At 42.6% G+C, this 20,843-nt stretch overlaps 1 long non-coding RNA gene across 1 annotated transcript in view; it reads right to left on the bottom strand.

Annotated features, from left to right (window-relative positions):
* Window positions 1–3,580: 3,580 nt before the first annotated feature.
* Window positions 3,581–20,843, bottom strand: part of LOC137481040 (uncharacterized) — a 64,285-nt gene continuing 47,022 nt past the window's right edge. Inside the window, exon 3 of the long non-coding RNA XR_011003266.1 lies at window positions 3,581–3,847. This is a non-coding gene — a long non-coding RNA (uncharacterized lncRNA). The remainder of the gene's footprint in view (window positions 3,848–20,843) is intronic.

Raw genomic sequence — 20,843 nt, 5'->3', positions numbered from 1 at the left:
AGAGGTGATTTCTAAGAAATTATTATTTGCCATCTCAAAAAAACCCTTTTTTTCTAAGCTACCCTTTGATTCTGTACAAGTTTAAGCTTTTGTGAGGACAGCATCTCTTGGTTCCTGTCAGCACTAGCAGTGCTAATGCCATTTGTGCAAAGGAGATTCAGAAGGGAGGCTGAAAGAATGTGTGTGGTTAACTGTGTGTGTGGTATTTCCAAGCATCCTGTGTTTCAGGTGGCATCTGTCTGCATCCTTGAGAATAAGAAGGCTCATACAATTTCACTGATGTGGTGGTACAGCTGTGCCATTTTTTCTGCTTCAAGCCCTGTCAGGCATCTTTGTTTGTTTGTATGCAAGGGCCCTGTTTGAACTGTTGCCCACTGTCCTTGCTTTGTAGGCTGGCAGGAGAGGTGTTGGGTTATTTTGGTTTTGTTTTGTTTTCATTTTCAGGAAAAGTGGTAATTTTTTGTGTCTGTTAACTGTTGACGGCAATAACTTCTCTAGTCCAGGCTGATGTTATATGATGGTCAGAGAAAAAGGATTCAGCTTCAGAAAATTGTGTGGGTTCTCACTGAGTCCCAGAACTGGGGAGATGTCAAGCAGCAATAAAGTGCAGGCTTCACCCTGGGATGCTGTTGTGGCAGGCAGCCTGCTCCCCTCCAGCCCCAGCTTCTTCTCAGTGATAACTGCTAGGGGTTTGTGCTGAGCATCAGGAGGTCTAAAGCAGGTATAAACCAGAACAGTTCCAATATTAAACATGACCTAACAGTGCTCATTTAGGACATGGCTTTGTGCATTTACTTCCTGCTGGTTGCACGTTTAACTGTGCAGCACCCTTTTGGTGATACCACCCTTGCTCTTGTATGAGTAAGGGCAGAAAAGGAAAAATGTTGCTTTCCCAAGACTGTAAAGAGGTAATTTTCACTTGTTTCCAAAGATATAAAAAAACAGAGAAGGAAAAACCTCTTCAGGCATAGGATTCTTTCTGAAAGCACACCTTGGAGCACTATCCATCACTGCTGCGGGCTGTGCCCATCTCCCTTGCTGGGTAAAGTCTTCCCAGTTTGACTTTCCTGCAGTAAAAATGGGAAAACAAATCACTGAGCCACACCACAGAGCAGGCCCAGTGACATGCTGACTAATGGTGCTTTGACATCATTCAATAGATTTTATAGAGATTAAGGTCCCATCAGAAATTTGTCAGCAGTAGTTTAGGAAATACTTACTGAAGATTTGCAGAGTTAACAGCTTTGTGGGTGTTTGCTGTTTGGCTATCTACCTAAACAAACAGCTGGTGCAGCTGGAATCAAGTCAGCAAAGTTGTTACTGATTTAGATTCTTCAGGCATGCCTCTGCTCCAGGCACAGAAATGACTGAGCTGGAGCATACTGGTACCCCAGCTATTTTTAAAGCACCTAGCTTGGTACTGGGGGAAATCAGATACAGTAGCACAGAGTTCATCACAGATTCATTTACTCAGCTTTTTGGCACAAATATTAGTGCCAGCAGGATTAACTAAACCTTTTTAAAATGAGAAAAAGGAGATAAAAGAACTTGATTCAGCAACAGTCTGATTCAAAGAGAAAACTCTCAGTTGCTCACACTAGGAGTTATGACAGGCTACATTGATGAAGACAAAAAACTTGAATTTGCTGTAGTGAACAACGAGGTGGGGGACGGGGGGTCAGGGAGCCAGTAAATACAGAGCTGCTGTGGAGAAGGGTCTGGCCTTCACTGTGAATCCTCTGTGTCACTGCAAATGGAAAATACCACATGGAAATGAAGGAGACTCCTATTAATAAAGAGTCATTGCGGTAATGTGCACTAGAAGAGGAGGAGGGATTGGGTCTAGACTTATCTGCAAGGAGCTTTACGTGCTACAAGAGCTCTGACTTACTGCTTCTGGAAGACTTTTCTAACTCCACTGTCAAAGTTCAGGGACCTTTCCCACATTCCTAGGGCTAGCTGGCAGAACTATTCCTTTGTAATGATTTCTTTGTAACAGTGACTTGTTTTATGCATGTGACTCTTGCCTGTCAGGAGCTGGTCAGACAGGCAGGACATAGCCCAAGGCAGTCAGATGCTCACTGTGTGGTAACTTCTGGCCAAGAGGAAGGACATAGCCTCAGTCACCCAATAATCTATTTATTTACCCCGAATCTGAGATTTATGCCCCTTGCTAGCTTGAGCGACAGTGACAATAAAAGGTGCAATAAACAAAAATGTGAAGTTTAAAATGGAAATGTCCAGTAAACTTCAGATCTCCAACGGGAGCCACACTATTTGCTGGGATTGCAATCTGTCAGAACAGGACTTGCTGGAAAAGTGGTTTCTTGTAAAACCTCCCTTCTTGTTCAGAACATTAAGGGCCCTGGCTAAGGCACAGACTGGGGCTAGGTCCTCACTAAACTAAAAGTGAAGACTAAGGAGCTGCACATTAAGAAGCCTCCTAAAGCTATATCAGCCAGGTCCAAAGGGGATGACAGTAGAAAATGTACCCAACTATTAAATGGAGAGAAGCACAGCCCCTACAGTGCACCAAAGCAAGAGAGAGCAATGTCATTGCTGCGGCACAGCACAAGCCTTGCAGGCTCTAATGAGACAGGCTGACTAACAGGGAAAGGATATGGGAGACGTTCAGCAGGAGCAGGCCTCAACCTTGGAACTGAGCCCAAATCTGTAGCAGAGAGTAATAATGAGAAAGGCAGGATCAGAGGAGACAGCTCTAACAAAAGGCGAGAGAGCTGGGCAAAGACACGCGAGCACTTACCGAGCACTGGGCTCCCCGCTCCTTTGCTTCCCGCTTGACCTCCTGTTCTGCCGGCTCTCTCCCATCATCTCTGTACACCTGAGCCTGGTGAGCAGGGACAGCTGCAGCTGAGCTACTGTGGGTATATGCAGCATGCCTGCTTGATACATCACAGCCATTATGCATGGGTAATTTTTATTACCCAGGGGCATTTCTCTTTTACATATCCCTAGCTCAAATTTTACTGAAATCATTTTCTTTTTTATTGGCCTCTTACATTGTTAGAGTGCCCGTGATTTCCCCAAGGTTGGATGATGAATGACAACACATCATACAAAGACAAAATACAGGCATTTGCCAACTATAAAACAGATTTTTTTTCTATTTGATATGTTTCCTTTTCTTGTGCAGCAATGGTAAGCAACCTCGATGGGATGAACAGTACAAATAGAAGTTTAACAAGCTCTCTTCTGAATCCAAGATCACACAAAATATAGATTTATTAAAAATGCTAGATTTCTACTAACATGACAGAACTTCAGAAAATGGAGTAACCATTAAAAAGACAATTTCAAATATAATCAGCTGGGTTCAATCCTGCAATTAGTTGTGCCTGGGCAGACAGCTGAGTCCCTGAGAGGTTCCAGTGACCTCAGTAAAATCAGTGGGAATGTAGAGACGTAACATTTAATCTCTACACTATCAAATGCAGGCTCAACTCCTCATCAGTTTAAGGATCTCCTTTCCCCCCATCCTTTTCCCCAAGCCTGTCCTTCAGACCAGCAGCACAGACACCAAACAGGCAGCAGTGCTCCTTTCCCTCCTACCCTCCCATCTCCTTGTGAGCATTTGAGAGCAGCAATTGCTCCCAGCCAGCCCTGTGCTGGAGGCAGCTTTTGTACAGACTGTATTTTCTGTTCAAACAGGCATTTCCAGCTGCTCCTGGGGAACAGAACATGAATATCATTGCTTTTCTGGCTGAAGCTGTGTGATCTAAGCCAAGCCAATCTGACCAATAGGTCTTTCCTTAAAAAGCCAGCAAGAAGTAGCAAGCAATGTGTGGGTGCCCACAGGCAGGTACCTGGGGTGACAGGGCTGCCTCACCTGCATGTGGGAGAGGTTCAGGGATATTATTAATCCAAACATAAGAACAGATGTTTCCTCTGAAACATATGCACATTACATGGACAGCAGCAATTTGACCTTAAAAAAAAAAAAAACACAAAAAGGAGAAACTTAAATTCAGATTAGAAAAATAAATAAAAGAGAGATGATTTGAACTATTTTATTGCAGCAAATACTTCCAGAAAATCAAATTATCAAAATCTCCAAGTGAACACTGTTTTCCTTACTGTTCTGATGGTGAATATATTGGTGGTAGAATGGTAGGATATGCAAATATCAAGTGCTCCACACACTCCAGAAGTACTTCTAATCAAATACTATTCACCCACTTATCCATACCCATCCACACCACACTGGAGGGAGAGCAGGTAGCCAATTTTTTTCAGCCTTCTTCAGTCCTGGCTGCTGAGGGCAATGAGCTTCCACCTCAGTTTTATCCCCCTTTCTGAAGAACAGATCTCAAACTCAGTGAAGTTCATTGAAAGACTTCAGCTGAACCAGGGCTTTGGTTGACCTTTCTAACCTAATTTCTTCTATGATGGGAAAAAATTATTTTCTTAAAAAAACAAAATACCAGAAGAGCTAAAAATCCAGCAGAACAGAATTCCAAGGTATCAAACATAACTAACAGGGCTCTAAGTAGAAATACTAAGCAGAAAGCATAAATAACATGTAACCCAAAAAGACCTTAGAAACAAGTCACACACCTGAACTTTTGAACTCAATCTTCCCACTGTACTATCATGTATAAAAATGGTATGATTGATGGCCTTGAAATTCACATTTCAAATTTTGCAGATGAGATTAAATCAGAGAAAACATCCAAACCATTTGTAATACCATGGAGGCATTAGATTGATTATAATTTTGGATTAATAGATGGTAATTGTAGATACACAAAGACTTTTAAGTCTTCAAGCAAAGGACTTGCAGAAGAAATTACTATTTGGAAAGTCACTGGAGCAATCTACCTCATAAAAGAGAGAAAACTTACAGTGCAATATTGTTAAGGTTTTCAGCCAATGTACATAGGAAATGAAAAAATAGACAATCAGATTGCTAAAGGAATAATGGAGAGATAAAAGGAGCACCAGTTTTATTTTGTGAGGCACTGGTTAGATGTCACAGAGACTTCAATCACTGAAATGAAAATATATTTTCACTATACCAGTAGCAAGCAGAGAAAGAGTAATATAATCAAGGGTGTGCTCAGACACACAGTGTAAAACCTCTGCTGTCACTTGGAAGAGTCAACAGCAAAAAAGGCTATTCCACACAGGGAGTCAAGGCTGAGCTACACAACACTCCAGGTACTGCCAGCACAGCACACCAGCTGAGCAGGGGTGTTTGCCTGCTCACTAACTCAGGTGTTTGCCCTGTCTTGAAAATATTCATGGACTCATTCAAGGGTTCATGTAGGCCTCGAGCTCCTCGTGATGACTGTGTGTACCAGGTTATCACAAAATGCACGGCAGATGATACAAATCTGTGCAAGTCTTCTGCTACTTTTTCCAGACAGTTGAAAGTGGGAATCCCCAGTGTTTCAGCATTTGGTGGCAAGTGAAAAGGATACAACTGCAATAGCTATAAAATCTCATGATTGATCTAATGTTTCTGTGCTTAAAGTAGGCTTTCATATCCAAAGTTCTGCCAATCATATGGAAATTGCTGACAAAACAATGAAAATCAAAACTAAGGGTTTAGAAATGCAGTTTTTCCTAAGTGATCACAATATTGATAAACAGACAGGCTGAGTGCTATGAATGCACAAGCCTGCCCACACCAGGTGCAAGATTTCTGCTCTTGCCTACACATACATAACCACGGTTGACTCTCACCTGTGTTCTTTGATTAGAACTATTTATTTGGATTTTTTTTACATCTTCATGGAAGTAGCATTCATTCAATGGAGAAGTGAAATGATCAAAGTATCTGCAACAGCTACTACCTTTTGTAGTCCTGGAACAATAAATATTGGCCGTAGTATTATCCAGCATTACTGCAACAGAGCAGTGCTGTGAAAGCTTAAGGAAAAGCAGTGTTGGATCAGCCCTGAGAGCCAACAAGAAACAGATGCCACTCACCAGAATTTGTTTAATCTACAAAATAAAGTCCTTTTGTTTATATGTGGCAATGGTGAAGAAGTATTAAATCTTGATCAATTTGTCACAAAAATACTATGTGATTTCCAAACCTTCCCCTAGCCTTGGCATTTGCAAAAAAGGAAAGCTTCTTGCTATTCATATCATATATATAATCATATGTTCTGACAAACTGGTGGCACAGCAGTGCAGTAGCACTAAGAGCAGCTTCTTTCACTCATGCAAGCTTTGGGGGTTTGGATTGAAGCACAGCATTTATTTGTTCACTTGTGGACAAACATGGAACCTACTGAGAGAAAGCTAACTGGAGAATAGCAGCTCCAACTACGATCCTAATCTTACAGGCCTCAGCTGAGCCTCTTGAATGTGGGAAATGTGAGTTCAAATCCTTTTTGGGGTGAAGAAGTCCCTTGCCTTCTAACCATCACCAGTTCATAAAAAGAAAATTTGAATGGATCTCTTGTGGGACAACTCATGGCAGCAGGGGAGACCTGTGCAATCCTGGCCTCCTCTCTCTGCCTTGCCTACCTCTGTAGTAAGAAACCAGGGCCTGAAAATCCTGCCTCAATGCCCATCTCTCCGGAAATCAGTCCGTTCTGCTAGAAAGATTTCAGCAGCATCTCAGTTGGAAGTGAATTTGTGTGTTGTTTTCTAAGCACTGTGACAGCCCGTGGAGGGGCTCCAGCCGCAGTCGTTCATCAGGAGAACCTCTCCAAGGTCAGTGTGCTGAGACTGCCACATCACACCCTGGCACCACGGAGCTCTGCCCCCCGGCCCGAGGGGAGTGGCGCAAGTGTGTGCATTGCTTTGTCTGTGTCCCAGGCCCAGTGGCTGAGGCTCTGTGGGGCCCTTGCCAGAAGGGATCCGGACCATCCCCACCAGGGCTGGGAGTTGTCAGCCACACGTGGCCAGCACGGCAGGAGACTCCTGGGAAACTCCTGACTTGCCCAGTGCCAAGCACACTCGTGATGATTCCCATGACAGACTGCTTCAAAAGAAGACCTCCTGCTTCAAAAGAACTCCAGGACCTGAAAACACTTCTGAGACAGAGTTCAAAGAAATAGAGCTTGTTTTTACAAAACCTGCCAATTTTTAGTCCTACCAGATTTGCCACCAAGTCTCATAATAAAACAAAACTCCAAAAACCCCCAAGCAAACTAAAATCTTAGATTATTGAAACTGATACTTGTTTTCCTGATGAGTTTCTGTTTAAATTCAGACTTAACAGAATTTACTCTCATAAAACAAACTCAGTCTGGAAAACAGGGAGCCTCTTCATCCTCTTTTATTGTTTAAACTAGACCTTCTGGAGACAGTTCTTCCTTGCAAGAAAAACCTTGTTAAAGGTGACAAATAAGACTGAGATCAATGTTTTATTAAGGACAGACTCTTGCTGCAACCTACACAGATTATTTTAAATCATGTCATTGTGTCTAAATTACAATTTTCATTTGAATAGGATTTGAATAGAGAAAGGATTTATTTCAAAGTCTGGAATTCCTATCGGAGTACCAAAAATACAGCAGGTACTATCAGAAATGTATGAATTCTTACATTAAAGCTATTATCCTGGCCAGAGCTCACATGTGCAGCACAGTACATATAGTTGTAGCTATCTTTATTTCCATTTAGATATGTTCCATAGAAAAAGCAGATTTGTGATTCTAGCCATTGCAGTAGCATTGAAGAACTTTTAAAACAGGAGCAGACAGAAAGGATTTAATTATTCTTATCTCGTCACGTTTGCACAATGCTCTCTCGAGAAAATCAAACTTCTGCACATACAGTTGTTTGCAAGCTAATGCTTTAGATACATTTCTGAGTAGAAGTGAAATTGCTTGCACATTTACAGTAAATTGATAGCTAAACCTAAGTTGGGCTGTCCCTGAACAAAGCAGCTTCTTTGAGAAATGATGGCAGCTATTAGGTTCTGTGCTCTTAATGCCCTATCAGAGGGCAAGTGGCTACAGGTGTCTGTTCTGAAGGAGCCACTTCAAGTAACATTGTAGTGAAAAGGTGCTTAGGTATCAGAGTGCAAAACCAGCAGATATTTAACTTTTACTTAATTATAAAATGCATCTAGATCACATGCAAACAATTAAGTGTAGCTCACTGCTCATCCCACTGCTAGTATCCAGCCTCTGGTCCAACCTGTCTGACTGGGATGGCTGAAGGAGATGTGCACACAGAGCAGCTCACCCTTGAGCTTGGGAGATGGACAGAAAACTGGGCTCTGCAAAAACTCATCCTCCTTGGGGACAGAACACTTCATGCTGTGCTGTGCTGCTGCAGAGGCACCAAAACAACAGGAAAGGCACAGATAGGGGAGACACAAGGACCTGAAGGATTTGGGGGGGACTGCTTTGAAGTGAAACAGGGGTGCTTGCATGGGGGCATGCAGGGCCATGAATCCTTCCTCAGCTGCAGCAGGACACTGATGGAGCTGATGACCAACACGGAACATCTCCTGTGTCGCTGTTGAGGCAGGACGGGAACAACGAAGACTCCAAGTCAGAAGGTGAGAAGAAAACTCAACTGATTTATTTCAAATACATCACTCTTTTTATGGAGAGCATCGTGCAGACTGATTTCATTGGTCTTAGAGTAAAAACATCTCACACCATGGTGTGCTCTGAATGATGCACGGTGGCAGAACATATCTATAAACAATGTGAACAACGAGAGAGATAGAGGATTATTGACATTCCTTTCCAATTCTCTCCCAGGCCCAGCCTGGTAGAATCTCTCTCTTTTTCTCTCTGACTGAACTGAGAATATCCATACTCCTGGGCTGAGCTCCTTCTTCCACCAGTTACACAAGAAGACTTCTGTTGGCAACAGACACAAAATGGAGGGAGGCAAGCTGTGGGAAGCTCTTCATTCTGTGTGTGGATGATAGAGCCACACTGTCCTGCTAAACAACCCAGTGCATGCACATGACTTGATTTGAACCTGGAAGAGACTAAACATCACTGCAAATTTTAGGACTATAATTTTAAAAGTCTGGTTGAGAATTCAATCAGAATATGGAAATTACATGCATAAACTTAGTTTCTCTGCAAATGTTGACACATGCTCCAAACCTCTCCTATTGACAAGTTTTCTGTACTGAATTCTCTCTTGAACTTAAAAAAAAAAAATCAGAGCTCCCAACTGCAAGTTTCTGCTCTATGTGCTATATTTGTTAAAATTATCATAAAAGAAAATTGACATTTTCATAAACTAGAAGGATTGTATTAAGGTCATGAAATGAGCATTTATAGTCTTGTTACTCTTTAGTCCCTGGTAGAAACTACCAAAAATAATCATGTAATGTGATAATATCACACTCCTACTAGTTACAGTGTGAAAGTGAATTAAAGCATGGTTAAAATTTTCTCCATGGAAGCTCTGAAGAGAGGCCAGAAGGACAAAGGAGGACATTGAAGCACAGATCTGAAAGCACAGCACATCCCACTGTCACTCGGTGTGAAGATTAGTGGCCACCATGCCCCACTGGAATTGCTTCACAATTTTCTGCTGCACCAGCAGGAAGAGAGAAAAAAATTAGCAAAGAAAGTGTAATTTGGATTTGTACAGTAACAAGTAATGCACCTCCAAAAGTTCATCAATTCAGGCTATAATTCCACCTTAGATTATGATCACGTCAATACACAGCTCCTTCTGGTCTCATGGATCTAAGACACCTCCAGCCAGACTCTGAGAGGAATGAGATGTGTGGCACTCCCTGTGGGCAGAGAGGGGGTGTTTCCAGATCTGCTGGTTATATTCTTCATGAACTGCTTCTCCTTCTTTCCATTGCACGCCCCCCATTTATTCCCTTTGCACATACAAGAGCAGACATTCTTCCTCCTCCCTCCACCATACTGCAGCATTTTGGTCTTAGGTGGAAAGATGGAGCCAAGAGGCCAAAAGTTTCGCTTCATTCCACAGCACAGAAGAAAATGATAAATTTATGGCAAATCACAAAGTGTTATCCTGCAAACTGAAGAAGGTGCAAAGCAGAGCCATCTGGCAGTCTCTCCTCCCTCCCTCTGAATCGCTGTCACATTTCAAAGTCAGCCTGTGTTTTCCATCAAAATTGGGAACCCATGGGCCACAGGCTGGGAAATATCTCTAGAGTAGGTGGAACAGGGGGCAGAAAGCTTGAATCCTTACTTGCTATTGCATTTTGTGGTGATTTACTTCCAATCTGCTGCTTCCCCTGCTCCTAGGAGAGGGAGAGGAGATGGCAGCTGGTGGTAGGCACTCAGTCAGTGCTTTGGCTACAACCATAAATGCTGGAGTGGTCGACAGGCAAGACCAAACTCCAAAATTTTCTGAGGGTCCTTCATTTCTCCAAGGTCATGAGACCAAAACAGTCATTCTACCCCTCCTCTGGGGAAAAAACCTTCCTCTCCCCCAGCCCCACTCCAAAGCTGCAGCTATGCTGATGTTTTTGTAAAATGTTTTCTATTTTGCTGCTTTTGAGTAAAAAACAAGCTTCTGTGGAGAGACAGGGAGATGCGTGAGCCCAAATTCGGCTCTTTTGATGAAAAGAGGATTTTTTCTTTGTGTAGGAACATGATTGTTTATGCTCCATCTGAACAGAGGTCATGGACACTCACGGGTACCCATGACAACCCAGCACACAGAGGCCTGGATATTCTGCATGGGGATGGATGGCTTAGAACATCCACAATGACGAGGATCTTCCAAATGAGGGATGACAGCAAATCACTTCCATCTGTGATGTAAAAGAAAACCTTGGCATTTCATTCTACATACTTGATCTTCTCTGAGTACCTTCCCATTTGTTCCATAAATAAATAATAGTTTTACTTTGAGTGTGCTGTTCTCCCAGGTACGTGGAAAGGACTTGTTCCCTTATCAAGCACAGAAAAGGTGCTATTGGCTATAGGAGTGTCAACAAGGCAACATTTGTACTGCCCAGCAAGCCCCAGGAAAGAAAATAAAATAGAAGAATAGAGTGGCTCAAAGTTTAATTTGTTTGCTGTTCTCATTCTGTCTGTTCATTTCTGTTACCAATCCAGATTTCTTAAATCTTTTGGGTAAAAAACTAGCGTAACTAGCAAAACAGAACTACACTGTAATCACAGTTCTGACCCAAATATTTAATTCTGCTTAGTGATCTTTCCCTTCAATGGCTGAAAACTACAATGCAGAGCCACAGTCTGGAGTGAAAAAACTGCCCAAGAGCAGGATTATGCCACTTTTTCATCCTTTGAACAGTTCCTTTTGAGGATACAGTACACTACAGCACTTGCTTCCATGCATTTGCTCATGAGTCATGGAGAGCTCCATGTACATCCGTATCTCCTCCAGAGCAGGACTACTTTTTAAAGTGTTTTTGAACACAAGCCATAAATTCTTGATCCAAGTACTCAGATTAATCAGGACTTGCTCTCATGTCAGAATACATCCCTGCATAAAAAGACAGAATGTGTCCTTTAAATACTACAGAAATATTACCTCTGACAAAGATGCACAAAATGCCACAGAATGCAGAGTGCACTTACATCTCTTTTATTTATGCTGAGATATTAGAATAGTTCTACTACTACCATTTATTTGATTGGGGAAGTTTTTACATATTCATGCTAATTCTCAAGCAAGTGCCTCAGTCCGATTTATGATATAAGTTCTTTTCATTTTTTAAGCCATTCTTGCAGGTTTTTCATTAAAGTAGAAGAGAATCTATAATGGATTCAATATGTAATGCATAGATCAGCTTTGAAAATAGACCTATTTCTGCCTAAGTCATCAAATATTACATGTACACGAGTCTAAGTTCTGAGAAAGTCAACTGAAATGAGAAGCTGACTCAGAAGATGATACTGTGGGTACTGGGAATTAGAGAGATTTTTCCATTTGTTCAAAGTCTCCTTTCTACTTCTGTACTCAGATCTTCCTTCCCAAGTCTGTATGTCCTCCCTTCCCATATCCTGCAGCCTCTTTGCCACCTCTGCTCATGAAACTCCCTGGTCTCTTGTCCTTTGGGCAGTCTTTTGTCCCCCACTGTGCTTGTCTAAAGCATGAGACATAGAGTATGAGGCCTTCCAGTATTTCTGTAGTACTGAAACTGATAACTGGCCCAAACCTTTCATCTTCTTTTGGCAAAGCTTCTACTGAAGTCATTGGTTAAACAGTCAATGAGTGATTTTTCCTGATTTGGCTTTAAATGCTGTGTATATTAAAATGGGAAGAAAAGCAGAGATGCTGTCAGTTAGCATCCCAGTGCTGAGCACAAAATTAAGAATCAAAGTCTTTTCTCAAATTAGAGCAGACATGAACTCTTAAGAATAGAGGAGAACCTACCAACAAAACATACAAATGAGTTCTCAAAAGGTATTTCTATTAATAATGAGTCACTGGTCCATCTAGGCAAGATTTCTAAGTTCCCAGGGACATTTACAGGCTAATAAGTGAATCAAATAGGGTAACAAGGAGACAAAGGAACAGAAATCTTCAAGGCATCAGCTACAGCAAATGGAAGCAAATGAGAAGATGTTCACAGCAGTTTGCTGTGAGGGATCTGCCAAGGGCAGAAGGTAAAATGGAACTCTTCAGGAGCAAACCCAGCAATGACATGCATCTGTTTGGACGTCTGGCAATGCAGAGCCAAACCAAACAAACAAATTCATGAAGACTCTGAGCAGCTTAATAACGTGGCCTACAGAATTTCAAGGCCAAGTCAACATCACTGGTGAGCCAGGCTAATGCTAATTATGTGGTTCTTTGACATACTACTAGAGGAGACCAAAAATTGCTCGATTCATATTTGACAAATAATTGATCTGACAGCTTATTTGATTTATTTGGAACAAGGTATATAATGATTGACCTTCCTCTTTCCCATATTTATTTTCAGCTCATAGAGCTGCATAGATTACTTGTGAATATATTCATTGAACATTTTATTGGATCAATTTTTCAAAGATGCTTATAGACAACCAATGTTTTTTCCTTTTCATTTTCTTGCTCATGTCATGCTGCTACACTGAGAGTTATGGATGGCCAGGAGCACAGGAATCAGAGCCTCGGGGAGCCCTCATCCTTCTTGGTTACAAACAGCAGCAGCAAGCACCTCTTCATTAGCAGCTACGAGAGGACTTACAACACACCAGTGGCAACTCTGCCTCCATCCATCAGGACCATTCCCCTTTTACCCTAGGAATACCCTCACCACTGCCACAGTCTTGCAAACAAGAGAAAGTGCATATTCTTGTCTATTGGCAGAGCCTGAAGTAGTCCACTAACAGAGATTTTACAATGCTTAAAATATTGCATTTATTTTTAATGTCACTCTGTGTAAAATCAGAACCATTCAAATTCTTTCTGTAAAGACATTTCAGTTAAAGCTTTGCTGGTAAGATGAGAAGAAGCCTGTTGTTTAATCCCCCACATCTTTGCTGTATTTCTCCTGCTGTTCTTGTTGTGCTTAGTTCCTTTGCTACTGGCTCAGTAAAAAAGCAGAACATAGTGCTACTACTTGTTTAAATACATTTTGAGGGGAAAAGGCAAGCCCTATACAAAACCCTAACTAACAAGATTGCTGTAAGCCCTGAGGAGCTGCAGCACTGCCTCTGTGTGTAGGTGGCCTGAGCAAATGGCAGACACAGCAAAGCACCAGGAATCTAAATACTACTGCAGAGCTGGGGATCGAGCTCTGTTCAAGTGTAAACAAGTGTAACTCCATCCAAATCAGTAGCTGTGCCTGCTTTTCCCAGTAGGGTTTTCTGCCAACTGTGTATTCCAGCAGCATGTCCCTGCAGCCAAGGCTGGCCAACCTTCCAGGAGATACTGCTGCCAGCAAGGAGGGACAGCACTGGGGAGCTTGGTTAGCCAAAACTGCCATTTTACAAACATTGTTGTTTAGCACTGCTGTTATTGTTCCTCCTCATTGTAGGCTAGGAAGTCTGCACTGCGTGGGAAAGGCTCAAAATGATGAATTCCTATGCAAGTGACCTGCTTACATGGCATGCTTGCACATCACCTTTGTTTTGCTGGGAGCAAGGCAAGGACCAGAAGCTGGAGTTTCAGTAGTCAGCAGGGTCCCCTGAGACTCCCCTCTGAAGCCCTAACACAGCAGGTACTAGGTACAGGTCATGTGGAAACGTGCAGAATGTGGAAAATCAAACAGCAGTAGAAACCCAGCTCAAAATTGGTGAAGATTGTGCCATGCTCTGTTTTAAAGCATTCTGTTCTGTGTGGTAGAGATTGCAGTGACATTAGGGCAAACCCTGAGGCAGATCAAAGCTCAGAGGGACTGTTCTCACACACAGACCCTACTTCAAATAGAGAAATCAGAGAAGGGGAGCAGGTGATAAAACATACTCCAAATGCCAAAATTCGTCCCCTAGCTACTTCTGAACCAGATTAACTTGCCATGGCACGCAGGGAGCAACAGCATCACCAGAACAAGCAATCCAGCTTCAGTGTCTGATACCACTTAATCACAGTGAAAGATGTTTGGCCTGTCTACCAGGTGTACCCCAATCAGAGATGCCTCACACTTTTACAGCAAGCCTACTCATCTTTCTTCCTAAAACAAATAATCTCTCAGGCTCATTGCAAACCACCAGTGACACTTAGTATTCTGATCACTCCATGCCAGTCCACCTGGTATATTGTGTTTTAAATCCAAGCACTGTTATGGCTATGCATTTTCACTAGCTCCATGGTAGAAGACAATAGCTCTGTTGAGTAAGAAGTAAATCTAAATTTCAATCCTTGACTGATGAGGGTTATATAACAGTGTTTTTTTACACTTTTATGCATCTTGAAACCAAATCTGTCAAAACATGTTAACTAAACAATAGGATACTTAAACACTCACTGCAATATCAAGAAGCTTTTTCTTCCTCCCGTTTCACTGGGTACAAACCTTTTTGATCCTAAACGGTGACAAAGGATCATTGAAAAATTCCCCACTGTCTAGTAATGTCTGGAAAACACTATTTATCCTAGACAGTTTATCAATGTGTCATTTAGCTCAAGGAGATTATAAAAAGGGATGAAGCACATCAGCTGCAGAGGGACTTTCAGAATCTGACGACACCCCCACTTGGCTCATGGCTCACCTGCCCCCAAATCCCTGCAAAAAAGGATCCTACAAAGATTTCTACTCTGCTGCCATATGGATGGAGCTGTGCAGTACATCCTTTGGCTTGGCACTGGATGAAATCCCTGACCCTGCTTTCTGACAGTGTGAGGTGTGATCCCAGACAAGACGGACCAAGAAGCACATAGAACTTCAACAGCCAAGGGAAACAAAATACTGGACCTGCTCCCACGACTACTGACATCACTTGCAGTTTCTGAGGAGACCTCAAGGCCTTTGTGAACATTTTTGCTCTTCTTTTAGCTTAAGTCATTGATAAAAGCAGGATAGATGGTGAGTTCAAATCCACCCAAGCTGCCAGATCTAAATAGTGTAATGATGGAAAGATAATTTCCTGTAATCCTGTGTCTCTCATTTACCAGTGTCCAGCTCTCCTGTCTGTAGATACTGCCCATACTTCCCCATTAGCCTCTCTAGCAAAGATCAAACTTGTCTGTCTCATAATTCCTTGATGTGATTTATAAAGCTATCTCACTTGTTTTCTTCCTAGCTTATCTCATGTAACCTATTTGTCTTTTTATTACAGCATCTTATCTGCCCCCTATTTGCTGTACTATTTATCAAAGACTTACAGTAATACCTATTCATCCAACATTATTGATGTGGCTGCCTGCACAGCCAAGCCCCAGGCTGGCAGTGAGGAGACAAAGCTCAGGCTGTGGAGCAGCAGCAGGGCTGAGCAGCAGGGTCACGTCACACCCCTCCACCCCAGCTGTGCTTGTAGGTCCCTACAGTCACCTCAGGTGGGATGTCCCCACCTGCTCTGTGCACTCCAGTGCAGGGAATGCCCAGCATGGCACTGGAGAATGGCCAGGCCACAGATCACACCCACCAGGAGCTGTTTGCTGCAGCTGATGAGAGTGCATTTCAACTTTTGGGGACTGACTCACAGTGTCTGCCCTAGCTTGTCTATGGTGAGTGAGTTATACTGGCATTTTGCTGCACAACAAAAGATATCCAAGTCTTAGATCATTCAGTATATAGAGCCCTCAGGAGATGTGCTTGGTTTTATAACTCTATTGCCAATACCAATACTATTGCTGCCATGGTTGTGGTTATTTTCAATCAAATACCTCAGCCAGAGACAGCTCTTTGTGGTTGGTTTTGAGTCTAATTTGTCACTTAACATCAGCTTTAAAGAGGTAATGAAAAGCAAAATAATGACAAAAATATTGATCTTTAATATTCAAAAAAGCCAATAGGAAAAATGCTTGTTAGGGCTCCTGTATATTCATATACATGTGCATATATGTCAGAGAGAGATGTTTTAAGGTGTGGGGTCAGTAGAGATCTGCCAGGTATGATCTCTCCCATGCAGAAGGGCTCTGTGGTGTGCCTTGGGAAAGCAAAGAGCACAGACTCCTTCAGAGCCATAGTCTGTGTATTTATATTTGTATTTGAAAGTTATAGAAAACTAAAGTCCACCTAACTGTGTGTTCTCGTGAAGAGATCTCATCACACTTTTCTGAAACAGAGATGCCACTTTACCCATCCCATAAAACACCATGTGCAGCCAGACTGTCTAAAATGCCCTGAGCTTTCCTGAGCCAGGAATCTCTGCTGGGTGCCTGGGGAGCAGCTGGGGCAGGGCTGGATCCCTCTGTTATAACAAAACTCTCTCCCATGAGTGGCTGCTGTGTGCTCTGAAGCCAGGGGGGTTATTTCAATGGACACACACACCTCTGAGTATACTTTAGGCATACATCTTACAAACTTCTTCTATTAATTAAATCCTCTCTAACTGTATGAATTCTTATTAGCCACATAAATAAATGCCTTTTTCCATGAACATTACTATATGTTGATAGACAAAAAGTAGCAAGTTCCAGGCACCCATGACATGTTTAAAAACTAGTTTTTGAATTGTCCTTCTCTTGTCAATTTAATATTTCCATTCCTTTTATTTTTTTAAAGCAGCAAATGGGAAGAAATTTGACTTGAAATTCTGATTTATACATCAAGTCCAACTAGTTTTCTTCAGAACTAGCTAATCCTGATCTCTTAACCCTGTCTTCACACAGAAATTTATCTAATCATTAACAGTCCAATTCTCATTTATCAAATCTACCAGGTGCAGAAAAATCTGAAAATGGGCAAGTGACAAGCATGAGAAGAATGATGAGAAGGAAAATGAGATGTCAGGTTTATAAGTAAGGGAAGATACAAAAGAGGTACAGGGAGAAAAGCAGGTGAGAGTGGCAGTGCTTTATTAGTTGTAAAAGTTTTATTAGATTTTTCTAGCTCATGCATTGAGTAGCAGACAGGAGAGCACGTCAGCTGGCCAGGAAAGCTGGCATCAGTGCTGTGCCCTCTGGGAAATGCAAGTTCCCCAACCAGAGGATTAGGAGCCTCTCATGGCAAATTTGCTGGAAGGAAGATGAATCAGACTGAACTGGGACACTGGGGGAAGGATCCTGCTGGAGCTGGGAGAGGCCAGGGGCTGAAACTAAAAGGGGCAATGTCAGGACCTACAAGACGGTCTCCGTTAAATCCTCCACAAAGGCTTCCTCATGCACCAGTTAAGCCCACAAAAACTGAGACATCAGAGAGATGTGGATGGCAGGGTAGGAGGAGAGGTCAAGCCTGAACAAGGGGAAACAAAAGGCACCATTTTATCTGCAGGAGAAAAGCAGTGGGATGCTTCAGGTACCGAGCGACCTGAACGAAGAATGCAATAAGCATTTCAAAGTCTGCATTAAGGAGGGAGAATAATTTCTTCTTTTCAAAATCAAATTCAAGTAGAAGCAGCCTTAGCAAAAGCCACTTTATATAAATTAACACAATTCTTTCATATATCACAAAGACTGGCTGGGCCAGAGAACTTTCCTTGTCTGTAACTTCCTCCCAGCTGTGGTGCTTTGGCCATGCTGCACACGGGTGAGTGTGACAGAACTGCAACAGAGCAGCTCAGCATGAGGACAAGGGCTGTCTGTGACATCCACCAGTTGCCTTCTGCCTCCTAAAAGGAAAATGAAGGCCAGGTCATCTGAGAATCCATGGACTGCATGATCCCTGTGGGTCTTCCAGCCCAGAATACTCTGTGATTCTGTCATGTAATTAGTTTGCACTAACTCAGTATAGACTGAGAACAAGAGGTGGAGGTGACTTAAGACAGGCTTATTTCTGTGTGCTCACTGAGCAGCCCTGGCTGAGCTGCCTTTTTGCAGCAGCAAAGCCCTAGCGTGCCCACCCCAGGGTCCCAGCTGGGCTGTGTCACCTGGTGTGCCCAGCCCTGCCAGGGCAGGCGTTGTCACTCTGCAAAGTGGGCTGGAAGGTCAGGGAAATCATAGAATGTGCTACAGGAAATTACCTAAGAACCTGTGGAAACCCAGGGCAGGGAGAATATCCCCCTGTCTGCCCTGGGGTGCTCTGACTCCCAGAAAAACACTGACTTTGACCCTCGTTCATGGAGAAGGCCTCCAAAGCTTCAAAGTAAACTAGAGACCACGAAAGTGTGAAATAGATTGTAGGGATTGTAGAGGGTAGTTTAGAACGTCACATGGGTGAGAAATTTAGGTTTTAGGATTTTTAGCATATTTTAGATGGGTACAAGATGGAGCACACAGGGTGTTGTCTCGAGTTCCTTTCTTCTTTCTTCCTTCTTCTTGGGTTTGGGTGGTATCTTGTAATTGGGCAGAAAAATCTGCATTGCGGGTCTTTAGGGATCAGTTATTGGGTTAGAAAGAGAAATAATCTAGGTGTCATTTCTTAATGGATTAGTTTAGTTTTTGATTAGACTGAAAAGGCCTTGTAACAAGAGATTGTTAGCCATTTTTGTGCTGTTTTCACACATGCAAGGTCTGGGTGCAGACAGTGTGCTGAAGTCATGATAAGATAACAATAAAACAAGAACCTGAAGACCGAAAAAGTCCTGAAAAAGTCCCATGTGTCTGCTTTTCCTGACAAAGAACTGCTTCAGGAGGGTTTCCCCCTGTCAGGGGAGCCCTCAGGGAGTTGCCCAACGTAAACTCAAGCCTGTAAACTCACAAGAACCCTAATAACTGAGGAAACTGGAGGAAAACCAGGAGTGTCATACCTCTGTATGGCAGAGGTGAATGCTGAGGATTCCGAGGCTCTCTTCTGAGCAACAATCTCCATCAACAGGCCCACAGTAGGTGGACAACAATTAAGACCTATGATGAAAGTAACTCACCATCTGCATAAAGGGAAAGAAAACACACAGCTACCGAGTTTCAAGGGTACTTGAGTAAGTCTGGTCTCTGTGATTGCATCAGGCAATTAGTTCCTGAGGTAAATAGCCCACAGGGCTTTACACACAAGGAGCATCGCTAGGAATTCACCTTGGAGAAGTCATGGAGAGACACAAAACAATTGGAAAGTGACAGCGCCCATGCTGAACACGGGGGAGGATGGCAGTGAGGAATGAAAGGGCAGCTGAGAATGCTGGAACAAATAAACAAGTGATTTGTAAGGCCAGGGAGGACATGAAGGAGATGAACAGCCCTGTGCATGAATCTGTCATGTAAAAAAAAATATCAAAACAATATCATTTCATTTTGCAACAAGGTAGCAGACCTTGTGGTGAAGGGAGGAGGGCAAACCTCGTACTTAACCTACTAAGTCTCTGACACTGTTTCTCATATTTTTATATAAGCCACAGATATACAATGTAGATTAAACTTCTGTAGGAGGAGGCAAGAAAGACAGGGTGACTCAAGCTGGGGAGGAGTTATTGATTGTTTACTGTTCGAAAGGGAAGGATGCACAAAACAAAGGTATTGCCTGGGGATTTGTCCCGAGCCAGCTCTGCTCAATGCCACATGGCTGTGACCTGGAAGGTAGGACACAGAGTATTCTCAGTACATCTGCAAATGACCCCCAGCCAAAAGGGACTGCAAATGTGTGGGAGGACAGCATCAGAATTGCAAATGGCCCCAACAAGCTGGGGAGCTAGCACAAACAAGAGGGTTTATTTTTAATTTATTTCAATAAGAGCCTGCAAAAAAACTCCACTGAAGAAATACAAGATGGAGAAAAATTGGTTAGTTGGAAGTTCTTTAGGAAAGGATCTAAGAATTATAGTAAATGATACTGAGTAGCAATCAAGAATGCCACAATTCTGAAAGAGACAGGCATGCATAAATAAAGGGTATTGTAAATGCAGGCAAACCCAGTGGGAAGAAATGCTGATGTGTGACTCCAGTTCAGAAGGCTGAATGATTTCTTTATTATAACTATACTATAATACATTAATATTCTATTTAAAGGAGATACTAAAACTTCAAACCTACTTTTGCTAACTACCACATCTAACTCACAACTCATGACCCTCCTTGCGATAGTCCAGCCACAGGTGGGTTGGATTGGCCATCAGCTCAAACAATCCTCACCAGAACCCAAGCAAGCAATCACCCCAGGTAAACAATTCTCCAAACACATTCCACATGGGAAAAACAAGGAGCAGAAATAGAAATTGTTTTCTCTTTCTTTCCTTTGTGCTCCTCTATGAAAAAATCCTGAGAGAGAGAAGATTGTGCCTGCCACGAAAGGGATAGTCTACAAGCTGTGCAGTTTGTTGGGGAAGCTTAGCAGTGTGGGGCACTGTCCTTCAGGAGGGACCTGTACCACTTGGTAAGGGTCTGAAGGAGAACAGTGGGAAAGGTCAAAGCCTAGAAAATGGGCCTACATGGAACTGTGAATGAAGATTTTTTATTTAGTCTAATGCTAAATAAAAGCTAGCCAGCTAGCTCTGGTGAAAAGACACAGGGAATCAAATGGCTTCTTTGTC

This window comes from Anomalospiza imberbis, chromosome 12, assembly GCF_031753505.1.
Source record: "Anomalospiza imberbis isolate Cuckoo-Finch-1a 21T00152 chromosome 12, ASM3175350v1, whole genome shotgun sequence".
NCBI lineage: Eukaryota > Metazoa > Chordata > Aves > Passeriformes > Viduidae > Anomalospiza > Anomalospiza imberbis.
This window is presented reverse-complemented; position numbering and strand designations above follow the sequence as displayed.